Source organism: Dermochelys coriacea, chromosome 8 (genome assembly GCF_009764565.3).
Source record: "Dermochelys coriacea isolate rDerCor1 chromosome 8, rDerCor1.pri.v4, whole genome shotgun sequence".
NCBI classification, from domain to species: Eukaryota; Metazoa; Chordata; order Testudines; family Dermochelyidae; genus Dermochelys; species Dermochelys coriacea.
The window spans coordinates 43,781,455-43,802,204 of record NC_050075.1 but is presented as its reverse complement, the minus strand read 5'-3'; the positions used below and the strand labels follow the sequence as shown (position 1 = coordinate 43,802,204).

General features: G+C 51.5%; 1 protein-coding gene across 2 annotated transcripts in view; it reads left to right on the top strand.

Moving 5' to 3' along the window:
• Nucleotides 1-20,750, top strand: part of LOC119859875 (cysteine-rich protein 2) — a 59,464-nt gene that overhangs the window by 17,494 nt on the left and 21,220 nt on the right. Inside the window, exons 1-3 of one of the 2 annotated variants that reach the window (XM_043520250.1) lie at nt 770-774; nt 10,978-10,984; nt 12,927-12,931. The exons of the other annotated variant lie outside the window; for it this stretch is intronic. The gene's annotated coding sequence lies outside the window, so the exon portion shown is untranslated. Of the gene's footprint in view, nt 1-769; nt 775-10,977; nt 10,985-12,926; nt 12,932-20,750 lie in introns of those variants that run through there. 2 annotated transcript variants of the gene reach the window in all.

Below are 20,750 nucleotides of genomic sequence, written 5' to 3'. Positions count from 1 at the left end.
GGCTTGTAATCTTCCATGTGCAGTGGCTTTGTTGGATGTTCTGCTGTGAATGGAAGTATCAGATAAGGTTCTCAGCTGCCTGGTGTTTTTGTTGGTTTTGTTTTCAACGCAGCCTGTTACTGGGTCCCATTTTCAACTATTATCTCCATCTCTTCTAGGCCTAGAACTCTTTGAATTATTGCCAGACACACTTCAAAGGCTTCCCTCTCTTTCAGGGTTGTTGCTCATCTTCGTCCTTATGTGCCATGTGGATCTGACCTCCCTTTCCCTTTCTACAGTTGAATGCTGCTGTTTACATCAGGAATGGAGAGGTGTGGGCCCAAGGTTACAGACAGAGTCCTTTACACTAAAGGAAGGAATCCCACAGCTCTGTCCAGTTCTGGCAATGGCTAATTTTTGTGTGGCCCTTATATTGGGTTTCACCTGTTGCTTCCCACATTTGAGCCATGGCAAGGTGATGGGCATGGATTGGAGGATATTCTTTTTAATCTTCGGACTGGCCAGTCAAAATGAATCCATTGAATCTCAGACAGGTTGTGGAAGCTTCTTCACTTGAGGATTTCATAATGGGGGTGGATAGTCACCTGTCTTGGATGATTTAGACAAAAAAACTCCTGCATCTTTTAGGGGGTTAGACCTCTGACCCTTTTAACCCTCTGGTTCTATGATTGTAAGAAGACGGGCACATAAGTGTCTTTTCCTTAGTGAGGACCAACTCCAGTCTCCAATGGAAACCCCCTCAAGGCGACAGTCCCCTTCAGTAGTTCACCAAGAGTGTTATTTAGCACAGAGTAGAGTCCAGTGGTGGAAATGCACAGAGGAAATCAAGCTTTCCACGGACCCAGGTTAAGATGGCTGTCTCTTTGTGGTGAAGCTGGGAGGACTAACTAATCCCTTTCACTTCCCATCCTGAGGAGCTGCATGCCCTGACACTACCCTCCTTTCTGGCCCATCCTCTCTAGTCTCCTGCCCTTGTGCCTTATGAGAAGGGTGGCTGCCTGGCCTGAGGGTTGGCAGGATAATGAAGGAACGAGTCTCTTCATCTCTTGGGGTGGGGCTCTTGGAACAATCTCTCGGCAGACAGGTTTCCTTCACTAACATGAATTTCATCTGATAATCCTGTAGTCGGCATTTTTCCTCTTAGCAGTCCTCAGCCATAAATATCCCTGCATGGCATACCGCTTCCTGAAGTGCGGTCCATGATGGGTAACACTCCTCTACCCCTTATTGTCAATTGTTGAGAATAGCCCACTTTCACCTTAATTGAATTGGCTCGTTAGTACTGACCCCCCCACACTTGGTAAGGCAACTCCCATCTTTTCATATGCTGTGTATTTATACCTCCCTACTGTATAGCCCATGAAAGCTTATGCCCAAATAAATTTGTTAGTCTCTAAGGTGCCACAAGGACTCCTCGTTGTTTTTGCTGATAAAGACTAACACGGCTACCGCTCTGAAACTCCTCACTTAGTCACACCTGTCACGCTCCATCTTGGACTCAAATTCACATGCCAGTTGCTTGCTGTGCTTTTTGGCTTTTTATGACTTGCTTTTGAATGGCAGCTAGGAACCTGGCCCCATAAGGTAACTGACTTGTTGCCTCTCTTACTCATGGGAGTAAAGAGAGTGGGGTTTGACTCTGTGGGAGCCTGCCTGGAGAGGGAGAAAGCCTATGTGAGGCGGTGATGAAGGCAGAAAGAGCCTTTGAAACCTTCTGTGGCATGGCAGAATTTGCTGGGGAAAACCTCCATTCCCCCCTTCCCCCCTCCCAATTTAAATTGGTTGTCTTTGCCCAAGTTCTTCAGAATTTCTCCATTGCTGGCTGTGGCCTGAGTTACTTTCTGTAGCTGGTCTTTGTGAAAGATGGCAGCTGAGCTGTGGGTCACAATAGCATTCCAAGGTTTGGGGCACAAACAGCTGTGGGGGGAGGGCCAGGAAAGGACTGGCCAAGAGGCGCAGTTGAGAGGAGAGCCGGGCGAGACCCGAGCATTTGAGAGGACAGTGAGGTGGTGGAGAGGGGATCTGGCCATACGCTGAAGGTGGAACCGTCCATAGTGTGGACGTGGGAGAAGTGGTGTGGCTGAACCAAGCTATGGGAGGCAAAGCTGGAGAAAAGAAGGGGCTCCCAAGCCTTCTGCTAGGCTAACTGATGGGGTCAGACTGGGTGCTGGCTGGAGCCAAGACAGGCCCATGTGTAGCATGAGTTTGAGTGTCTGGAAGTGGTCTGCGATGTTTTGCCAGGCACCTCCTGCTTCTCATCACTGGGGAGGGTTGTGGAGTGTAGCTGTCTGAGCACTTGTGCAGCACAGATGTGTGTGGCTTACTCCTAGCTGGGCTAGCATATGCCAGAGTGCACTGGATGTAGCTGTTGGCTGGGAAGGGATGTGTGCATGCTGAAACAAAAGGCTTTCTCAGGAGCCCCAGGACGATATGTTCCCTGGTATGTCCTTGAGGGGGTGAATTGGATGGGCTCCCCATCTGTGAGACTGAGAGCCCTGGTGAGCAAAGGCAGGGGAGTTTGTGTGTGTGTGTCTGTCTGTCTGTCCAGTCAGACAGTGTCTCCATGTGCCCTGCCAGCTGATCACAAGGAAACCCAGCTCCCCCGCTAGCAATCCGTGGGATCTGTGTGTCTAGTGACTGGCATAATGCCGGACAGTGGCTGAGTGTAGCCCTCCTCTCCCCTTCCCAGGCAAGGCCTGCTACCTCTTAGCACCTCTGTGAAACCAGCTGGAAAATTAGATTAATACCTGGAGCCTCACAGGAAACTAGACACTGCCTCTTAGCTGAGTGTCCATGAGGTGCTGCATTGCCAGCCACTCTGCTTCTGAATGGCAGAGAACTGTGCCGTGCTGGTGGGTTTGATCCCCGTTTCTTCATTGTCCTTGTTCTTTGTGTGTTACTTGGGATGGTCTACTGCAGCCCTGCCATGCTGCATGCTGTGTGTGGCTGAGGACTGCTTGTGCTATGCACAGCGCCATGCCCCAGATACATGCCCCCATCCTTCATCGAGGGGAGGACTGGTAGCGATGGACCAGACCACACTTGCAGGTGTTGTGAGTAAGCACCTGCCACCTGCTCCTCTCAGTGTAGCTTCAGACCTATTCGGTGTAGCTCTTCCTGCTGTTTTCTCTGCTCTGTGTTCTGCTGGTTGGACAGCTACTCTGTCAATTGCTGCTCGCAGACCTGTGGCCTGGTAATGACATTGTTAGCTATGGGAGATGGTCTCTTCCAAGCGCAGTGCTGCAGATGGATGCACTCAGAATGGTTGCAAACTGTGTGTGTTGCTCTTTGAAATAGTTCCCTTGATGGTCCTGGAGGCTCATGCTCGGCGGGAGTGTGTCTGACCCGTACCAGTAGCTTCCCACAGCTGCAGCCAGGCACAGATGTGCTACTGTTTCTCAGCAGCAAGAAGATGGGGGCAGGCAGTGTCAGCAGGAGGGTCTTTACGGACAGATGGCCTGATTTTTGTTGTGTTTCTTGTCCCTCACTGGCTGACCTAGGCCTGCTCATTAGAGCAGGAACCAATCCAAGCAGATCCTCCTTACGTGATGCTCAGATGAGCAAGTAGCTCTTGGCCACACAGCTGTGCTCTCTTTGCTATTGTCCAGGACAGAGGGGGACATGGGAAACGCCCTGCATACGCAGCATTCCCACTTGGGCAGAAGGAGCCTCCCAGTGAAGAAGCTGGGAGAGGGACTTTACCCTGCTGCCCTGAGCATTGCAGCGTGACCCCAGAGGGGCTGGCGACTTTTACGTCTTTTTTTTTTTCTGAGATGGTTTGCAGGAGGTTTTGGCAGCCGCTTCTGTGTTTTTGCCCTGACTCTAGTCCACAGTCAGTGCTTGAAGCTGGGTTGTTGGAGCGCAGAGACACCTGGAAGAGGTGGGAGTGAAGCCTGCAGCAGGCGAGGTGCTCTCAATGCAGCCACCACAAGCAGCACATTCCGGCAAAGTGAAGAACTGAGCAGTGCGCGGATTGCCTCTGCTGTCATGGCACCTCTGGGAGGTGCCATTCCTGGGGCAGAGAGGGAAATGCAGTCTGATCCCTGCCTCACTGGGCCAGGCTGCTCCCTTGATCCCTGCTGGATAGCACCCGTGGGAGCCCCCCAACAGGAGTGGTAGGGAGCTCTTGAGAGCTGAGGCGCAGAGCAGCTCGTGTGCAGAGCCTCCTCTGTCCTGGCCATAGGCACGCTCCCAGAGAGCTTCATGCTCGTGCAGGCAGAGACTTGACGGTGTCCCCCGTGCATGGTGCACACTTAGGTGTGGCACGGATGGGGTGAGCTGAGAGACCGAAGTGCATGTGCTCAGATTCCGACATGCCAGCTTGCTGGGAGGCAGGCAGCTGCTTGTGCCCCTGCAGAGAGGCCCTCTGGGTGTCGCATACCCACAACTCTTGGTTTGAGGCTTGGAGAGGGTGGGAGGCACTAGCCCTACTGGCTCATTTGTAGAGCAGCAGCAGTGTGGGTCTCTGAGCCTGGGGGAGGAAGGGTGGGCACCATTTCCAGATCATTCCCTTTTGGACCAGAAACAGGCAGAGGCCCTATAGCCCTGGAAACGCCAGCCCCACAGGGGAGAGAGCTTGGGTACCAGGCTGCAGTGGTTTCTCAGCTGCCTGTAAGCCCCATCTTTAATGAGATCAAAAGGGTTCTAAAGCTCTTGGGCCTGGCATGTGCCTGTTGGCATCAGTGGACTGCCACCAGCAGGGAGTTTGTCCCAGGAAGTGTCAAAGAATCATAGAATATTAGGGTTGGAAGGGACCTCAGGAGGTCATCAAGTCCAACCCCCTGCTCAAAGCAGGACCAATCCTCAATTTTTGCCCCCGATCCCTAAATGGCCCCCTCAAGGATTGAACTCACAACCCTGTGTTTAGCAGGCCAATGCTCAAACAACTGAACTATCCTGATGATCAGTTGGCAAGAGCAAACAGGACAAATGCCCAGTTTTGCCAAAAAAGTGGGATGTGGCCTCTGGTGGGGCACAGAGGAACATGTGAGATGGGGACGAGCAGCAATGCCAGCCTTGTGATGGAGGGGAGGCTAGGGAGAGCGGATTGGGCCAGCTGGCCCTGTACATGGGCAGGCAGCAGGGGTCTGGGACGAGGCCACCATGGGGAGAGGGACTGTGGGCAGGCAGTAGAGGGCCTTGGGCTGGCCCCGTGTGCTGGGAGGGATGGGGACCTTGGGCCGGCCCCGAGCAGGTGGGAGGCAGGGAGAGCTAGGGAGAGGGGGGCCCTGTGTGCTGGTGGGCAGTGGGGGGCCTTGGGCTGGCCCTACACTGGCAGGGGTAGGGGGACCTCAAGCCAGCCCCAGGCGAGAGGCAGGGAGGGCTCAGGCTAGCCCGCGGACAGGTAAGGGGCCAGGCGGGTTTCTGGCCGACCCATGGGGTGCCCTGTTTTTCCTAATGTGAGGCCCAGGGAGGGATGGGGCCATTGTCGAGTATGATGAGTGGGGACTGATCCAGGCTGGGCTGGGAGGGAGGTGAAAGCATCCCATCTGCTGTCCTGTGCTCTCTAAGCTGAAGTGTTGAAAGCTGGCAGTGAGGGTGCCAGGCTGCCATCCAGAGCATACTCACTGGTCTCTGAGCCCAGCAGAGGCAGTGCTTTGCCTGCTCGTCGGTCCAGCCCGTGCCATGAGTTGTGGATTGGGTCTCAGTTCTGGGGCAGCCCCACAAAGTTTTCCTGGCTCTCCCTTGGAAGTGCAGAAATGCTAGCGCTACCCTGTGTCCCCCACCCCCTCCTTCATCAGGGGAGCCATAACTCTCCTGGTAGGGATCCACCCGCTGTTGGAGGACAGGGAGCAGTGACTCAGGGAGCTGAGCTTCCAGGGAACCAAGACTCCAGACAAAGGCCTGATTCATTCAGCTGGGTGAAGCTGTCTGTCTTTCTGTGACCACTCCTACACGGCCTTGGCAGGGCAGAGAGGCCTTGGGGAATACGTCTCTGTCCAGAATAGAGCAGGGCTTGGTAGTGGGGCTGGGGAAGGGCTACGACAGCCTGTGCCAGCTGGGAGCATGTCAGCAACCAGAGCAGGAGACTTGGAGCCATTACATCTGTCAGGGAGTATGCTGGGGTTTACAGGAAGGAGCTAAGAGTCAGGAGATATAGACTTTCTGCCCCAGCTCTCTGACAGTGGGCAAGTTGTTCCCTTGCTCTGTGCCTCAGTTTCCCCATAGATAAAATAGGGATAATGCCTCCTTTACAGAGGAGCTGGTACTATGTATGTTGTTGATCTGCCCTTGCTATCACTACCCCTTGGTTGGCACGGGGACGGGTCCCTCCCTTTCTGATCATGTTGTAACAGATCATTGATAGGGGAGCTGGGGTTTGGATGACTTTCCCTTTTCCATCACCAAGCTAGTTGTGTGGCTCTAGGGATTCCCTAGCTCTGAACAGAGCAGCTGCCACAAGAGTTTGCTGGGGAATTGGACCCAGGAAAGCCGGCAGCCTCCCTGTGCTGGTGGGGCTCAGTGAGAAATGTTGTAGATGAAGGGGGTTCAGGTATCACTTCAGGAGATTCCTGAAAGAAACCTTCTCTCCACCAGGCCTGAAGTGCAGCCTCTTAGATCGAGGTTTGGCTGCTGTGATGTCCAGCTCTTCCATTCCCTCTGCATCACCCCCTAAAATGGGCTCCTCGCTGACCTGCAGGGGCTGTGCTGAGCAGAGATGTTGTTAGAGGCTGCCACAGTTCTATCCCAGGAAGGTTTTGCTGCATCAGGAGAGGTGTCGTGCCCAAGGCTGCCCTCTCTGCTGAGTCAGGGGCAGTATCCTGCCTGATAGGGAGCTGGCCACACCAGCTCTGCTCATCAGGCACCTGTAAGTGTGATCCAGCTGAGGCCCCAGGATTAATTTCACAGCCAGGGGATCTGTGGTCAAAGGCAATGGCATCTTTCTCTGAAGACTGTGGTGGTGTTTGAAAGATGAGCAATCAGATGTTGCAGAAGGTTAGTTTGGAAGTTGAGCGTGTCCATCCCGGAGCCACACCCTTTACCTGTTGATTAATTGCAACATGTGACATCCAAGGGCATTGCAAGTGCAGACTGCAGGGAGTAAGGCGCTTCCCTCCTCTTTGCCCACCATTGCCAATCAGAGAGTTTACATGGATCGCGAGGTTTACCTTTTGTGAGGTTCATTGCACCGTGGGCAGGTATTGCTGTTGCCAATTCCAGCAGCTGTCTCTTATATATCTTGTCTGTGCTGCTGATTATGAGTCTGGCTAAGGGGAGGGAACGTGGAGTTCTTTATTGCTGCACTCTGTGCAATAAAAAACACATTGTAGTGTTTTCTGAGTGTCTTCATTTCCCCTTTTGGAGGGAACACTGAGCTTCTGTGCAGACAGCTGGCAGAGCGTTGCTGGATTCTGGAAGTGGAACATTACATCATTGCCGCATCCTGCACTGGAAATCTGGCTGCTAAATACAGAACTCTGGTTTGGAATTTGGTTTTTTAAAATTCTTCCTCTTCTCCAGGCGTTTGGATGCTGGAGGGAGGTTCTTGTGCAAGTTACAGAGCCCCAGATGCAACAAAACCTGCTCCTGAATACTGCTGGAGTCTAGCAGACCTCCCTGGTGGAGACCTGGGGACCCCTTGCTGACTCACCTCCCTGAACCTGAGGGGCAGTGGATCCAATTCCCACCTGCGCGGGCGGCCTGGAGTGTGTTTCAGGTTGAGTGACAGACACCTGGCGCAAGGGGTCAGCCCAAGGCCTCAGCAACACTTCAGCCCCGCTTAAGGTGTGTGCAGATCTGTTACCAAATAGACCGCTTCCAAATGGGCACCTACTTATTTGCCAGAATCTTTGCATCAGCGAGAAGAAATCACAACAAAGGGCACAAAGCCCACTTTCCGTTCTTTCATTGGTCACTTTTCGCAGGCTGATGAGGGGGCTAGTGCAGCAAAGGTCTTATGTCTGCTGGTTGGGGTGGACCCTGGAGTACAGACAGCTCCTGCTGGGCAGCTGTGAGCTGAGACCACTGTCTCTCCTCCTCAAAGTGAGTGAGTGATATACCTGGAAAACTCACTCCCCCCGGACATTCCCTAGCCCTGAGCCATGGAGCTAAAGGCCAGAAGGGAGCACTTGATCATCTAGTCCAGGGGTGGCCACCCTGAGCCTGAGAAGGAGCCAGAATTTAACAATGTAGATTGCCAAAGAGCTACAGTAATACGTCAGCAGCCCCCCATGAGCTCCCCCACCCCGCTCTGAGCACCTCCCACCCACTGGCAGCCCCGCTGATCAGCACCTTCCCCTCCCTCCCCACACCTCCCAGTCAGCGGTTTTGTGTTGTGCAGGAGGCTCTGCAGGGGATGGGGGAGAAGCCAGGATACTGCCGACTCAGGGGAGGGGGCAGGAAGGGGTGGAGTGGGGGCAGGGCCTGTGGCAGAGCCAGGGCTTGAGCAGTGAGCACCCCCGGCACATTGGAAAGTTGGCCCCTGTGGCTCCAGCCCCGGAGCCGGTGCCTATACAAGGAGCCGCATATTAACTTCTGACGATCCGCATGTGGCTCCGGAGCCACCGATTGGCCACCCCTGATTTGGTCTGACCTCCTGGATGCCAGAGGCCACTCAGTGCTGTATACAGCCCTGTTCCCTGCCAGTAGCATTCAGAATGGGTTGAATTCCCTGCTAACCCGTAGCTGCAGCAATGTCTGTACAAAGGCCATCGCTTTACCAGACTCTGAAAGCAGCTATAGCTGAAGCAGGGGCCATGTCTGAATCAGCCATGGAAAATCTAAAGGAAGAAATAAGATTCAAGGGCTAAGTTTTACATTTTGCTCCATCAGTGGTGCAAAGGGGACAGAAGCTGGCTTCAATTGCCCTCCCTAATTCTTTACCTGGTTCTGGCTTCTCAGCAGCCCAGCAAAAGGGATGTGCCATGGAGGGAAAAGACTGTGACCAGACTATGCTGCGCTCTGGGGATCCCCTCTGGGGCTGTTATAGCTGAGAGCAGCCCCTGGGGCTGGGATCTGGCTTTAGGAACTTAATGCATTTTAAGCAATAGAATTGCAATGTGCAGATCTGTTAAAGATGGGAAGCAGGACAAGAGTTAAGTGGGTGCTTGGCTGATTTCAGATGTCAAACCTCCATCACCCAAAACATAGGGGCCCAGTGAAGAGACAGAGCTGCAGAAGTTACGCTCAACCTGCAGCAGGTTAGTAAATATGTCTCTGCTGTGCAACTCCCCAGGCTATTTTGTCCCTTGGTCTTTGCAGCCTGGCTATTAAATCAGTTACGATTTGCAACAGGACAAACCAGTATGGGCTGGCATGGAAGCCCCTAAGTCTGACTCTTGCATGCTGTGGGTCAAGTCTCTTTCCTGCAGCAGGTGCCTCTGAGGTCTTGAGTTTTCCAAGAGCCATGAGTCTGGCAGGCGCTTCCGAGGTGTGCATTGTTGTGTGCTCAGATACATTCCCTCTGAGTCAGTAGCATGACTGTCGCCATCCTGGATGTTGACTCTGGTGCTGGTGGTATTCCTAGGAATGCCATCAGAGCATCGGCCCACTGCCAGTCCTGAGTCGCCCCTTCTGGGAGGGGTGTTCAGAAACAGCCATCTGAAATGGTCCAGCTGTGAGTAGAGCAGGCGCTGGGTGGGTGTGTGAAGCTGGCTGGGGCTGGAGCTATGCTCCTGGGTTGATCTGTGATTGTTCCAGGGCGGTTGGAGCACCTGGGCATGTGATTCCAGTTGTTTCTCAGCCAGTGTGGAGAAAGCAAATGCGGCTGGAAAGGAAACAAGAAAATGTCTCCCCTGAAGGTAAGGGACATTTTTAGCCTTCATCCCAGTCATAGAATCATAGAAGATTAGGGTTGGATGAGACCTCAGGAGGTCATCTAGTCCAACCCCCTGCTCAAAGCAGGACCAACACCAATAAATCATCCCAGCCAGGGCTTTGTCAAGCCACGCCTTAAAAACCTCTAAGGTTGGAGATTCCACCACCTCCCTAGGTATCCCATTCCAGTGCTTCACCACCCTCCTAATGAAATAGTGTTTCCTAATATCCAACCTAGACCTCCCCCACTGCAACTTGAGACCATGGCTCCTTGTTCTGTCATCTGTCACCACTGAGAACAGCCTAGCTCCATCCTCTTTGGAACCCCCCTTCAGGTAGTTGAAGGCTGCTATCAAATCCCCCCTCACTCTTCTCTTCTGCAGACTAAACAAGCCCAGTTCCCTCAGCCTCTCCTCGTAAGTCATGTGCCCCAGCCCCCTGATCATTTTCCTTGCCCTCCGTCGGACTCTCCAATTTGTCGACATCCTTTCTGTAGTGGGGGGGGGAGGGAGAGGGAAACTGGACGCAATACTCCAGATGTGGCCTCACCAGTGCCGAATAGAGGGGAATAATCACTTCCCCGATCTGCTGCCAGTGCTCCTACTAATGCAGTCCAATATGCCGTTAACATTCTTGGCAACAAGGGCACACTGCTGACTCCTATCCAGCTTCTCATCCACTGTAATCCCCAGGTCCTTTTCTGAAGAACTACTGCTTAGCCTGTCGGTCCCCAGCCTGTAGTGATGCATGGGATTCTTCCATCCTAAGTGCAGGAGTCTGCACTTGTCCTTGTTTAACCTCATCAGATTTCTTTTGGCCCAATCCTCCAATTTGTCTAGGTCACTCTGGACCCTATCCCTACCCTCCAGCGTATCTACCTCTCCCCCGCATCTTAGCGTCATCTGTGAACTTGCTGTGCTATACTGCAGCCACGCCCCACACACTTCCATGACAACGTGCTGTGACATCACATTGCTTCCCATTGGGATCTAATGGTGGAGGGCCAGGAGTTGGAAAGAAGCAAAAGGCTGGGGCTGGGTGTCAGGGAGACTGAGCAGAGCCCTGTTAATTGGCCCTAATGATGGGAGACCCATGCAAATTAGTAACAAAATTGGATTCCAAGAACAAACATAATCCTGGAGCAGGGCTAGTGTCTCAGAGTCCTGCAGTTGTTCATCTTACCCATCGCATTTGGGTTTAATTATTCATGACCATCCTTAGCCTGCTAGTGAGCACTCTTGAGTGTGACTGGGAGCAGTGCTGAAGTCTTGGTAACGCGAGCACTCGCTCCAGCACATCTCTGCTCTTGCCGATAGAGGGGAGGAGATGGTTGCTGTGTGTGAACGGGAGTGAGTGAAGTCCTGTTGGATCGTCAGGAAATGCAGATGGAACGCAGAAGAATCCAGTGGACCAGGGTACAGCTGGGTAGCAATGCTGTATCTTTATAAGGCTGCCCCTCCTTTCTCTGTCCTGATTGCAAAGTAACTCTTCCAAGGACAGCATGTCAGTGTAATGAACAGCATGCTGGGGACTTCAGTATGTGCTCTGGTTGGTACTGACCCCGATTGGCATAAAGAGGGTCTCTGACGGAGCTGCTTCTTGCTAACTCCTCTGCACTGCAGGCCCTTGATCTCCCTCCTGCATCGTCTCCAATGCCATGTGTCTGTTGCAGCATTGGGCTGGCATGTGACCCATGCAGCCATGGCTTTCAAGAGCTTTGGGATCATTCCCCCCCATCCCCTGTGATGGGAGCATTGCTGTTGATCCAGTTCCATCCTCGCTTTGTGCCCTGGCCAAGGTGATCCACAGCCAAGTGCATGTCATAGGAGCCAGGACCCTGGGGCTTGCTGAGCTGACTCTCAGATAACAATCTCACTGTAAGTAACAAGGAACAAGCTCACAAGTGGAGAGGGTGTTGGGCAGGGTGCCTGCCCTCCCAGGTGTGAAAGCAGGTGCTCTCGGCAGCTGTCCAAGGGGACTCACTGTACAGGGGACCGATGCACAGAGAGGCTAAAGGAGGGCTAAGTTGACTGAGGATCTGTTTCAGAGTAGTGCGTATCTGCCCTGCAATGGAAGGTCCCATACAAAGAACTATGTTGGGGGGATTGTGAGGACGTAGAGTGAAGTGCTTGAGTCAGGAAATACCAATTTCATGTTCCTGTGTAACCTTAAGTCTGCCCCACGGGAGGTCACATTATGATGCAGAGTTTAAATGACAAATGGCCTGCTATTTCTCAAACCTAATACCTTTCTATTTCTCTGCTGTAGTAACATACTTGATGCCTTACTGATTTCCTCACTTCTAATGGCCATAAGTCTCTCTGGTGCTGTTTTCCATGTATGTAACACTGCAAGGGAACCAGGGGCCTTGCTGCAGGCTGAGCTCCTTGGCCTGGAATCTGAGGAAGGGAGGCAGAACGGAGCACATGTGCCATGGTGCAATAGCAAAAGGACCAAAGCGGACAGCGTGGCAGACTAGCCCCATCGTTTCAGGCATACAGCTGTAGAGGAGCCCCTGGCGGCAGCAGCAGTGGATGTGGATGAGTGTACATTGTGTTGGGTGGATGGGTATCTCACTGCACATCCAATCCTTGATTAACTTATGCAAAGCCTGCACTGTCGCTGTCCCCGCAGAGGACTGGCTGGATTTGGGATCTGATTTGCCCAAAACCATCCTTGAAGAGACTTGCTGCAAATATTGAGCTGGCTGAAATCTCAGCATGTTGCTTGGTCCCAGGAGGGTCATGGTGAATGGGCTGCAGTCTCAACTCTGTGCTGTGCCTGAGGCCGTACCCTGGAAGGGGACAGCAATTGTGTATTTATAGAGCAGATACGGTGAAGCGGCAGGAAATTGGAACTCTTGTTTTTTTCTCTCTCTGAGTGGTGATTTATAGGACTTTGAACACACATGGGATGTCAGTGCCCTGGAAGTAGGTTGGGTGTCTCCCAAGCTATTTCCTCTGCTGGGAGTAAACAGTGCAGCCTGGAATACTCCCTTGCTAATCCACTGGCTGACAGCCTGGCTAAGCGGTGGCTTGTTTGCGCTCCCTTGGGGAGCGTGGGCCCATTGTTCAGAGCAGGATAACTGTCTGCAAACATCTGCCACATGGAATCAGAGAGCTCAGCTGGGCTTGACTGCACTGTGGCGCAGCAGGATGTCTGGATGAGAGCTTCGGTCTCCAATGGAGGGATCTGGGTTGGGTGGAATGCCTTACCCCCATCATGTTGAGGTGTACGGTCTCACTGATGTCAGAGTTACCCCTTTAACTTGAGGGGGATGACATCTTAGCAGGTCTCCTTCTCCCCAGTGACCCCCTTAACAGGGGTTGCGAGGTCCTGTCGGAGTCTCTTCCACTCCCTGGTGCTGAGGAGGAGTTCTTAGCCCTTGAGCAGCCTGAGTTTATGGCAGGTTATGATCTCAGGAGATTTTCTTCCGGGTTTTGCTATTTGTGTGGTGTTGGGGGGAGGGTTTTTTTTTCTGAGCTCTAAAGCTCTCCTCTCCTTCCACCCCCCATGTTTTCCGCTTCACCTCCCACCGCCAGGCCTGGCTTCATGGAGAATTGCCTGGTGATGAGGTGTTCTGGATGTGGCTCCCGCTGGACCCTCGGGTCGTTGCAGAGCGAGACAAAGTGTTCATGCCCCTGGGTCCCAGGCCTTCTTGTGTTAGAGGGTGCCAAGCATCCCACCTCTGTGGTGTTAGCCCACCGTCTTTGTGTGCATGGGCTTGGAGACCCTTCACAGTCCAGATTCCTTCCCTAAGGATCTGGTTACAGTGTGGTCATGCTCAGTAGCTGAGCCATGCCTGCTCCGCCTTGTGAACAACCAGCCTGAAATATTAAAAAGCAGCCGTCCAATGCTGCCAGGCTCACAGAGAGTCTTGGGCGTGGGGGTGGAAACGCACTTGGCCTGTGGCAGGGCTTTAATGGAGACAGCCTCTTTGTTGTAGTCTCTGGCCATTTCCTGCTGCAGTTCATTGCTGTAAGAGGGTGATGGCTATTGTTGATGCTCAGAGCAGTGGGGAGAGGAGAGTTCCTGATTGACGCTGCTGAAATTCAATCCAGGGGTTAGCCTGACCTTCTCTCCGCCATGACAATGCTGATCGCACCGTTTGTGCTCTGACACCAGGCTCAGCTTACAGCTTTCATACTCCATTTCCCCTGCCAGGAGGTCTGTGGGGGGCCCGGTAATGCCAGGCAGGCTCTGTGTGCCTGCCTGTGGGGTGGCAAAGTGCCTACAGCTGTGACCCAGGGCAGAGGGAAGCAGGTGTTTAGGAGCCATGCTTGCCTTTGGAAAGTGCTTGGAGAGAAATGAAGCTATTTAAGGCTAAGAATGGTTTATTTGTGACGTAGCTTCGGTTGTCTACAGGCACCGCAGGCTCCATCTGCCGAGGCATCTGGGAGCTGGGGAGAGAGCACGCTCTGAGCCCTGCTCAGCACAGGCCCTTGTTGCACGCTGGGCTGTGAAGCAAATGCCTGCAGGGTTGTGATGTGGGGTGTCACTGTAGTGCTGCACCCTTGTAGCCTGCTCCTCAGGAGCAGGGAATGGCTCCATGTCATTTCCCTGGGTTCGCTGATGTTGCATTGGGGTGGGGGCTGGCTCCCTGCCCTGGATTATATGGGTCGGGGCAGTGGGCTTTTGCGGTGACGGGAAGCGTTAGGGGCCCAAATCTGAACCCAGACCCAGCTCATTGCCTTCAGCTGGTTCAGCTAATGAACCTGGCATCCTTATTTGTGTCTGCTCGTGTATTCAGCCATTCTTAAACCTTGCAGCCATCCTGGGGCCCTGGTCGCTCAATAGTGGTCCATGCCCACAGCTGTGTTCTGATCCTGCTTCCTGCTCCTGGCCTTCACTCCTTGTTCCTGGCTTCTCCTCCTGGTTTCCTCCCCCGGCTGCTACCCCCTGCTCCGGCTGATACTCGGGTTCTGACCCTCAGATTCATCTCTCTGCCTAGACATGGTATTTAGTGTCTAACCACAGCACTGGGAACGTCCACACTGCAGTAAAAGACCTGCAGCATAGCCATGGCTGGCCCAAGTCAGCTGACTCGGGCTCATAGGTGTTGGGCTGCGGGGCTAAATGCTTTGTGGACATTTGGGTTCAGGGTGGAGCCTGGGCTCTGAAACCCTCCCTGAACATGGGGCCTCAGAACCACAGTTGCCAACTTTCAAGTGGTAAATAAGCACCCTGACTTTCACAATAAGCCAAAAATCAAGCTAATCCCATTTCAAAACAAGGCCAAAACAAGCCAATCCTTAAGAATCCCAACACTCTAAGTGACTAGATTCCCCTGGTGTGCAGTCTGGGACTGTTGTGGGGCTGTTGTGCACCCCTCACTCTCTCTTCCCCCTTGCCCCTTCTTGCCCCTGCTTGCTGGGAGCCGATCAAACAGGAAAAAAAAGTAACCATCTGCAACAAGCCCATCAAGCCACAAGCCAAAAACTAGACAACAAGCAAAAACAGTTTCTGCAGTTTCTTGTTTATCTCCTTTTGAAGTGTTTTTGTTGAAGAATGGCCACTTTTAAGTCTGTTATTGAGTGTCCAGAGAGATTGAAGTGCTCTCCTACTGGTTTTTGAATGTTACAATTCTTGATGTCTGATTTGTGTACATTTATTCTTTTGCATAGAGACATCAAGAATTGTCTCCCTGGACACTCAATAACAGACTTAAAAGTGGCCATTCTTCAACAAAAAAAACTTCAAAAAGAGACTTCAGCAAGAAACTGCAGAAATGGAGTTAATTTGACACCATCAGATTAGGCCTGAATAAGACTGGGAGTGGCTGAGTCACTACAAAAAATAATTTTCCCTCTGTTGATACTCATACCTTCTTGTCAACTGTTGGGAATGGGCCACATCCATCCTAATTGAATTGGCCTCGTTAGCACTGACCCTCCCACTTGGTAAGGCAACTCCCATCTTTTCATATGCTGTATATTTATACCTACTCACGGTATTTTCCACTCCATGCATCTGATGAAGTGGGTTATAGCCCATGAAAGCTTATGCCCAAATAAATTTGTTAGTCTCTAAGGTGCCACAAGGATTCCTTATTGTTTTTACTGATACAGACTAACATGACTACCCCTCTGAAACCTAGCCAACAAGCAACTCACAAGCCAATTAAGCCAAAACCAAGCCCAATTTCTGTGATTATTTTTTTTCCAAGGGTTTGGCATGTCTGTTCAGAACCCAGCCTCCAACCCAAACCTGAACCCAAATGTCTACACTGCAGTTTTTAGCCCTGTGAGCCTGAGTCAATTGACCTGGACTCTGAGACTTGATGCTGTGCATTTTTATTATAGTGTAGATGTTCCCTCTGACCCTCAGCTCCTGATTCCTGGCTCTCGGCTCTGGCTCACTCCTTTCCCTTAGTAACTTGGCTCTTGATTCAGGGTCTGGCTGCTAGGTCTGGTCACTTCTGTGCCAGCCTCCCGCCCTAACCATGAGGTGAGACCGCCCATGGCCCGGTTCCTAACAGAGAGGCGAGGGGGAATGCCTGATGCAGCTGGACAGCCCCCACTCAGCAGAGCCAGGGAGTCCCTGCGTGCATGTGCAATCCATATTGGATTGGTGACTCTCTCCCCAGTCCAGAGTCTCAGGGCAAGCCTGACCTGTGGGAGCCTTACTGCCCTGTAGACTGCACTGCCTGGTTGTGTCTCTGTGAGGACCAGTAGCCAGGGCCTCTTGGGATGCTAGGCCTCGTCTGAGTTGCTGGCTCTGGGGGGAGGCGTGGACAGGAGTAAGGGGGATGCAATCCTGAAAAGTCTGGGAACCACTGTTCTATCTGCTGGGCCAAATTCTTATGTTTCATCTGTGCAGCTCCACTGGAGTCAATGAAGATGTGCAAGTGTAATGGAGGGCAGAATGTGGTTTGCAAAGTCCTTGTTACTAGGGGCTTTGAGTGAACCAGAAAGTACTCAGCTCGTCTTTCAGATTCCAGATAGTGCAGGCGTGACAGGTAGAAAAAACCTTGTCTTGCCCCCTTTTGACCCAAGGCATTCGCCAAAGTTCAGAGTCTACCAGTTTGTTTCCATTAGGAGGAGAAATTGGTGATGGATTCAGGTATTTCTTGAAGGCAGTTCTGTTTGTTTACAAAGAAGTTGCATAAAGTCCTGAACATAGTAGGGATTAAACAGCAGGAGATAGTTTCTTTGCTTCCAGTTCCAAGCTTCTTTCCAGCCAGCGCTTTGCCCCAAAACCCTTTCTTAGCTTTTTCTTAGGCTCATGCTACCAGGGCTTCTCTAGTCTCACTGTGTCTGGGGCGCCGCCTTTATGTGCTTCTGTGGTGTTCCAGTCCCTTCTCTCCCACATGCACAGCTGGAATCAAAATCAGTTCCCTATCCCGGTATTTACATTCACCCCACAGAGAAACCCCTCCGCCCACATAGTTCAGACCCCTAAGCCACCTGGTGTTTTGGATGGTGGCTCCTGTTGTTGTTTTGGCTATCCCTAAACAAAAGGGGCATTTAATTGTTCCCTCATTTAGTCTGAATGGAAGGCAGCTGTTACACCCACCATCTCCAGTGTGGTTTTTCCCATGTTCCAGTATAACAACATGTAAACAAAACAAATTTGACATTCCTCCCCCCCCCACATTGAAGCCAATGAGAATAAATAAACAAAAAAACCCATAATGCCATTTTCAGTCGCATTTAGAGTAGAAGTGCACTTCAATCCTGCTGCTTTATTTGCCTGTTAAATATTTCATTTGGCTTTTTATGACTTCATTTTATGGCAACTTTAATTGAATTTTACCGTATTCCAGCTGTTTGTGCAGTGCCCAGAGTGTGTGCACCCACGTCCGTGTGTGTTGAGGAGAGAGAGAGAGAAAAAACAAAAATGGGGAATTAGTGGGTGTGAAGTACAAAGACAGATCCCAGCCCTGAAGAGGAAATGGGAAAGAGGTGGGAGGCAGTGTAACAAATATACTTGGTTAGGCACGCAAAGAAAAGATAAGGGTAGCAAAATGAATTAATGCTGCCAGAAGGGGTTTGGGGTAGAACAAAAAGGACTTTCATATAAATATCTTGGGCGGAAAAGAGAGACGGAGGATGGAGTGGGATGGAACTGATTCAGAAACAGCAGAGATACTGTGCTTATTTAGATTCCTTTTTAATAACAATATAAAGCACAGATGCCTGGGCAAAGAGGGAATAAGGAAGGTTTTGTCAATATGCTGGTAGCTGTTGATAAAAACCTCCATGAAGTAACCCTGATGGAGGGTGTGGGAGAATGTTGTGTATGTGTCTGCAGGTGTGGGTGATGTGTGCCCAAGGTTATAGTGCTGTGGGAACAGATTTATGGGTTTACAGAGCCACTGACGATGATCCATCGCATGCTAAGGAGAGTACCAAGAGATAGCAAAGGGTTTGAAGGAAGCCGATGAGACACCAGTCCTAAAGAAAGGCAGCATGGCCTAACCCGTTTCTATCTGGTAAATCTAGTTTGGGATCCTGCTGAAGGAAGTGGACAAACATCAGGGGAGAGATCTAAGCGGCAAGAGGATGCTAGAATCCCGAGTGAGAAGTGGGCCTGGCACACACAGCCAGCCTGCCTACTGCATTGCTCCAGTTGTGTGCTGGTATAATGCGCTGGTTCCAGTTCTGTTAACCTGGTGTAAGGCAAGGGGGAATCGGATCGCTAAACCTCCCAGGCAAACACGGTGAATTCAGAAGGCTAATGGCTGATGGGAGGGCAGAAGATGGTCTTCTAGGGAAGGCATTTGGGACCTGGGGCCTTTCTCAGAGTAGGTGTGAGTGCAGTGACATGGCCTGCTAGCTACCCAAGAGTGCTGGGGGTAATGCTAAATAGCAACATACAGCGTAGGGATGGCAGGAGGCAGGTCTGGAGCAGGGTACAGCAAGAGTCATTATGGGCAATTATTCTTCAGCCCCCTGGGCCCTCACTGGCTGGTGTCCCAAGGTTCAGTCCTTTTTCCCCCTCCTGCCCAATATGCTTGGAGCTGTAGGGAGAGCCAGCACAGAACCAGGGCCGCAGTGCCAGGAATACCTGGACAGCGCACATTCCCAGCGCAGTGCAAAGGAGGTATTGCAGCTGTTGGGACTAAGCCCTGATGCATTTGAGATGATGGTGGAGGAGGAGGGACCTTACCACAGACAGCACCTGTTGGATCTGTCTGCAGCCATGGGGGCTCCTTGGCTCTGTCCTGTGCCTGAACACACAGATCACCACGGTGGTGAGAAACACCCCCTTCCTTCTGTGCCTGGCCAGGGGATGACCCTGGTCCTTTTAAACATCAGCCTGATGCACACCGCATACTTAAGACTCAGCTCCTGCCATCTGTTACACCTGGGAATGGAGCCTTGGGCTCTGGGGAAGCTATCTGTGGCCCAGAATGCAGCAACATGGCTGCTCGCTAACATGGATTGGTGTGATCACCAATCGCTGCGTGGGCTTCCCATTGAAACCAGAGTCCAGTTCAAGGTTGCTGCTCTGGCTTTCGAAGCCTGGCATAGTAGTGGCCTCAGAAGGATGTTGATAAATTGGAGGGGGTTTGTTCAGACAAGAACAACGGGAATGAGTTAAGGGATAGAAACCATGCCTTGTAGCAAGAGACTCAAGGAGCTTGGTCTATTTATCTTAACAAAGAGAAGGTTAAGGGGGGACTGACATAGGGAACAGATATTTAATAATGGGCTCTTCAGTGTAGCAGAGAAAAGGTCTAGCACGATCCAGTGGCTGGAAGTTGAAGCTAGACAAATTCAGATTGGAAATAGGCTGTAAATTTGAACAGTGAAGGTAATGAACCATTGGGATAATTTTCTCCATCATGGCAATTTTAAAATCAAGACAGGATGTTTTTCTAAAAGATCTGCTCTAGAAATTATTTGGGAGCAGGTCTCTGGCCTGGATTGAACAGGAGGTCAGATTGGGCAATCACAACAGTCCCTTCAGGCCTTGGGATGTATGAATTCCAGCTCTTCCATGCAGTGATGACCTTGCACAACAGCTTGCTCCCTTTGGGGGGGGGGGGAACGTAGTCAACAAGCAAGAGGAGCCCCGTTTCCACGAGACACAGAACTTTCCCAGAACCTGGACTCAGGCTCTTGAATGTGTTGCCTTTCAACATAAGAGACCAGCACCCTTGCCACATGCAAACTAAATGCAGAACCTACCTCTTCTGCATGGCTTTCCCCTTATGAGTCCCGGAGGCACAGCGGCATCCTTGCTTCACATAATGAAAAATTCTAGCAAGCTCTGCTCATTCTAGCCAGCAGGGCTGGGGGGAACGAGTTTGAAATGTTTAATCTTTGTGGAAGGCACAGCAAAGGGTGACCTTGCAAAGCCTAGATAAGATCTGTGTTGCTTCTGGATCTGGTCTCACATAACATCTTTGTTTAGTGTGCTGAAAGGGAGAGGAGAGATACTAGATGGGAAACACAAAATGAGATTTCACTTGGCCCGGTTAAGCTAATAGTAGGTGGGAGAAGTCTGGAGAGCAGCGATAGAGACACCGACCTAGGGTCAGAGAAATGAACTTGTAATGTGACTGCACTGCACAATCAACTGTGACTTTTTTTTTTTTTTTTAGGCTGAATACACAGATGCTTTCCAAAGTGTGGGGTTAATATAGTCCCTTACTATATATGGCTCTGATGTGACCACACCTAGGTGACAGTATTCCTTTCTGAGCTCCTTCTTCAAGAATGCTGATGACCCAGGGCCTTTGGGGATGTATTGGACATAGCCTTGTTGCTAAAAGCCAGTGTGTGTAAACACTCTTTGTCGGCATTTTTGCCTACAAAATACTTCCAGCCTCCCAAGCGCTGTTAGTTTTGTCATCAGGAGAGTGCTCCTACCAACAAAACCGCGTTCATGTTGCCACTTGTCGGCAAAACTTTTGCCTTTCGTGGGAGGGTGGGGGGGTGCCCGTGAAATTACAAAAGTTTTGTTGACAACTTTGCAGTGTAGACATACCCTTATTAGTGACATGGCCATGTTGCTAAAAGCTGTGTAGTGTAGACAAAGCCTAA